General features: G+C 38.0%; 1 non-coding gene across 1 annotated transcript; it reads right to left on the bottom strand.

The window, feature by feature from the left end:
• Positions 1-3902: 3902 nt before the first annotated feature.
• TRNAR-UCU (transfer RNA arginine (anticodon UCU)) lies at positions 3903-3975 on the bottom strand. The gene has a single exon. It is a non-coding gene; the product is annotated as a tRNA-Arg (tRNA).
• Positions 3976-4806: the final 831 nt, after the last annotated feature.

Below are 4806 nucleotides of genomic sequence, written 5' to 3'. Positions count from 1 at the left end.
AGATCTTTTTAAAGTGATTTTACTTTTCGTTTTATCATCTGGTCCAGGCAGTTATCGATCCCTTTACAAGATCGATGAGGGAAGAAACCAAAACAAGTGTAAATAGTAATTAATAATAAAATAACAGTAAGTGATAAAAAATGGTAAATAAAAATAAGTAGAATAATAAAACAATATAAAATAGCAATAAGTATAATAAACACTTCACTTTTCTATATCCTGCTCTTTGTTTCTCTCATTCTATTTATTTATCGTTATTTTTTAAAATTTACTTTTAACCTAATTCGAGAATTACGAGTAAGGTGTGTTACCAACAGCAAGTGCTCTAATTGGCTTAGTGTTCCTTTGACAAGATGGCATTTAGGGATTATCGGAATTTGGATTAATGAAGTGAACCTCCACCAGTTGAAGTGACAGCCAATCTGTAGGGATTTCGGAGTGATCAGGAGGGAACAGCTTAATTACTCTATGAGGACTTTATCTTTAGCTGCAATCTTCGTTCTTAAAAGGAGTGCCAGGATACCATATGGCAATCATTTCTGGGTGTTAAGTCATTTTGCTATCAGAAACTTCCATTTCCGCTAATTTAACACATTTCTGCAACAGGAAACATAGAAGGAAGCTAAACATAGAGGGGGGATGGAGGAAACAAGCTGTTGATCACGTGATTTATTCAGAAATCGAGCCGCCTGCCTTCGCTGTCTTTCCTGTGGATCAAATATACTTTCTTATATACAAGAATTGCACCAGACAAATCAAAGCCATTGATTTGTAAGGGAAGCTACTTGCCCTTTCATATTTAATGATTCCTTGAAGAAATATTTACGCAACCCAAATGACTAACTAAGCTTTAAATGCGCTCCAGTCTCTTAGGAATCTTTAATCGCATTCTTGTTCTTCCGATTTCCTCCCAGAGGATTTGAAGGCTGAAAGCGAATAATCATTAGCAAAATATTGTTAATGCCCTTTCGAAACGATGGCGTTTTGTTTTAGAAGACGATGCAGTACTTTTAATTTCTGGTTTCCTGGCAACATCATTACCATAGCAACAGTTCCTCCATTCATTCGGACATGCATTACGTATGAGAATCTTCTGAATAAATCCTCTTCTGCTTTGAAAAATGACGCGCTAAATAAGTATCCAGAAGCTCTATGGGTGTCTACAATTACACTATCAGGAAATCAGAGACGTGGATTGATGAGCCAAATTAATATTTAAGCCAGTAATGAACTCGACCTCTTTTATCTAATGGTTGAGGAATAAACATGGGGGCTACAAGAGCTTCTGTGATATGACAGACGTCTTCAAGTTATCTAACAACAAGGACATCGATACATAACTTTCCTTTGCCGAAGAAGTCAACTATTTCGCTACCAGCGCCATTCTGGCGGATTCAGGTCGGGTAGCAGTGATGGATGGGACAGCAGGCCTCTTATTCAACCTGTCGTAGTGGGTTCGGATAACAAGCTACGACTTACGGCAATGCGGCGTTGTCCGGAATGGCGATGTGACACCAAAAAACTAGCTGTGCGGACACAGACGGAATTTTCAAAGATTTAAGTTGTCAACCTCCAACCGTAAGTGTGTCCGAAAATTTCTGTACTGAAATGTCTGTCACTGTGACTAATGACCATGCGTTCACTTGTTGTGACTATGGCGACACTAGATAGCACGGGGTGTACGGGTTGACGTCCCCTCCACTAGCCTCCGTTAAACTTCCCCCAACCATTTTTCTCTTAACCTCTTTATCATTCTGCAGTGGTGGAGAGTGGCACAACATACGATGGCAGGTCATGTTTTTCTTATAAACACCCCCGTGATTCCATGATATAAACTTCCCCAGAAAAAATGGTGGCCTTGATTAAGAGAGTTTTGCTGTCTCTCCAGAATGCAGGCATGATCATTAGAAGGCGGGCTAAATCCGCTTCTGATCATTAATGCTCTTTTAAGCGTTATCTATTTTTTTTATATGATTCTTGATTACCTGCAGAGCAATCTCTCTCGGCCCCTCAGGAAAAGAAAAAAGAAGTACTTGGAAACTTTTCCTGCAATCAATATACTAGGTGGTAATAAAGTTCCTGGACTGGTGGTGTTGCAGTCATGTTCGATGAGTTTGAAAATAAACGGAAGTGGTATGTTGTAGTTCAAATTTCCTCCAACAGATGGTGGTACAGAGATTGTCATGTAGGCTGACAGGTTGCAAGTAACAACCAATTTCTTGAAATGTTAGCAGCATTAACGATCCGTGTCACGATTTTGCAATGGAGAAACTTTTCCTGAAACAAACGAATGTCAAATTTTGCTTTTAACTGGGAAGATCTGCAACAAAAACGTATGAAATGTTAAAAACTGTTTATGATGATGAAACCTTAAATCGTACCAATGTGTTTGAATGCGATAAGTGGTTTAAAGACGGACGCGGGAATGTTTGCGATGACTCAAGAAGTGGGCGTCCGTCAACCTCTTGAAATGAGGACAAAGTTGCAAAACTTCGGGAAATTGTGGCAAGAGATCGTCGATTGACCCTCAAAATGATGGTTGACATCAGACATTGAATATGAATAAGGAAAAGATAAAGATTTAAGGAAAAGGAAAGTGTGTGCAAAATTTGTGCCGCACAGCCTCATGGATGTGCAGAAGCAACGAAGAGTGTCTTCATTCAGACTTGTCAAGATAATTCTTCGACTGTATTGCCACTGGAGATGAGCGTTGTTTGTTTCAGTACGAACCAAAGATGTAACCAGAGCATGCAGTGGATTCCAAAATCATCACCAAGGCCCAAAAAAGTTTCGTTTACAGAAGTCAAGCATCAAAACGATGTTGATCATGTTTTTCGACAAACGGGGTGTGTGATTCACAAGGAATTTGTACCTAAAGGGGAGAGTGAGATAGAGTAAATGTTGCGTTCTACGTACAGGTGCTTCAAAGACTGTTCAAGCGCATTTCCCGCAGAGGCTGCAATTTCGAGAGAAAGGCATCTGGTCCTTGTTTCCGACAATGTCCTCGCCCATCCGCACTTGCTGTGAAGATATTTTTGACGAAACATGGCATTATACAGATCAATCATCCACCGTATACTTTCACCAGCGGACTGATTCCTCTTTCCTAAGGGAAACTCTATCCTCAGAGGAAAGATTTCAGTATGTTAAGAACATAAAGAAAAATGTAACTGCCGAAACGAACATCACCTCTTTGGACGCCTTCGCTCACTCTTTTCAAAATATTTTGAATTTTGTAATAAGTGCATTCAATCATGTGGTGATTACTTTGAATAAAAATAACCATTTTTGAGTTCCTTCCCTTTGTGTTCTTTTTATTACATCAGTCTGGGAACTTTATTGCCACACCTCATCCATTCATTAATTACCGAAACTCAGTAGAAGTCAGTGAAGTAGGAGACACAGACAGGGATACACGAATACCGTATTTACTAGAATATATGACCTCTTCCAAAAAAAAAAAAAAAAGAAAATTGCGTAGTGACAGCAATTTGTTTATAACCATGTTCATTCATTCTCGCCTCCCGTTTATGTACTATCTATCCATCGCTTAAAATTGGTCTGGATTTTGACGTAGTCAGAAATGAAGAACTTGAAAAATCTGCCTTTGGATCTTTTAATCTAATAATCATGGATCTAGTTCGATGGATGTTTGTATTTTATATGCCCTCGTGTTGCTGGCAGTCCTGTTTGCCAATAAATTTTATTGTTAGGGATAGTTAATTATTTAATTAATTTAAAAAAGCTTATTAATATTATAAATACATATGTTTTTAATAACATATGCATTTATAATATTTAACACATATTTAAATAGTTATTAGTGAGGCTTTAGTGAAGTTTTTATATCGAATTTAGTGATATGTATATATAAAATATTTACAATAATAAAATAAAAAATTCATCCTTGGTGGGAGTCGAACCCACGACCTTTGGATTAGAAGTCCAACGCGCTATCCACTGCGCTACAAGGACTGACAGATTATTTAGCTGTCTTTAGCATGTCCTATAAATATTTGAAATAGATAATTGTTTTAAATGGTTGTTATTTTAAATGGATTTGTGTTAGTATTAGTAGTGTCAAATGATGCAAGAAATAAAATAAAAAAAACAACTTTCCCATTTCACCTATCCATCCCCTCTAACAGTTTGTCCAGTTCTTCCTTAAATTCATTTAAACTATCAACTTCCAGAACAACAGATGGAAGTTTTTTCCAACAATCAACCACCCGTTCGCTAAACTTCCAGACATCAGTTCTGCAACCATCCTTCCTTAATTTGAATTTATGCCCCCTCGTGCATAGTCCAAGCAAGAAGAATGCCATCATCATTGAGCTTGCTCAATCCATTTAAAATCTTAACCACCTCAATCAGATCGCCTCGCAGGTGCCTAATCTCCAGACGCGGCAATTTGAAGAACTGATATCTTTCTCATTGCTCTTCTCTGCATCTATTCCAGCAGATCTACATCCTCACCTCCTTATCCTTGCTAGCAATGCTTCTGTTTATCATTGACAAAACCCCATTTGTTGTCCTGACAGCCCATCTGCACTGCTCAGAGAACTTCATGCCTGACTGTACAATTACTCCCAGGTCTTTTTCATTTTCCACTACCCTGAGTACAAAAATACAATAAGCATTGTATTTTTTCCATCTATATACTGCCATCCAGGAGAGATATGATATGCGATCATGGGCGATGATAGACTGTAGTAAGTTCAAAGGATTATTAACATCTTGGCGACATCATGTAAAAATAAACTAATACACCAATGCCTAATTGTCTCTAGCTTTCTGGGGAGACAG

Source organism: Mastigoproctus giganteus, chromosome 1, assembly GCF_048544385.1.
Source record: "Mastigoproctus giganteus isolate SK-2022 chromosome 1, ASM4854438v1, whole genome shotgun sequence".
Taxonomy (NCBI): Eukaryota; Metazoa; Arthropoda; class Arachnida; order Uropygi; family Thelyphonidae; genus Mastigoproctus; species Mastigoproctus giganteus.
Note: the sequence above shows the minus strand (reverse complement) of the source record. Positions and strands in the feature narration are given on the sequence as shown.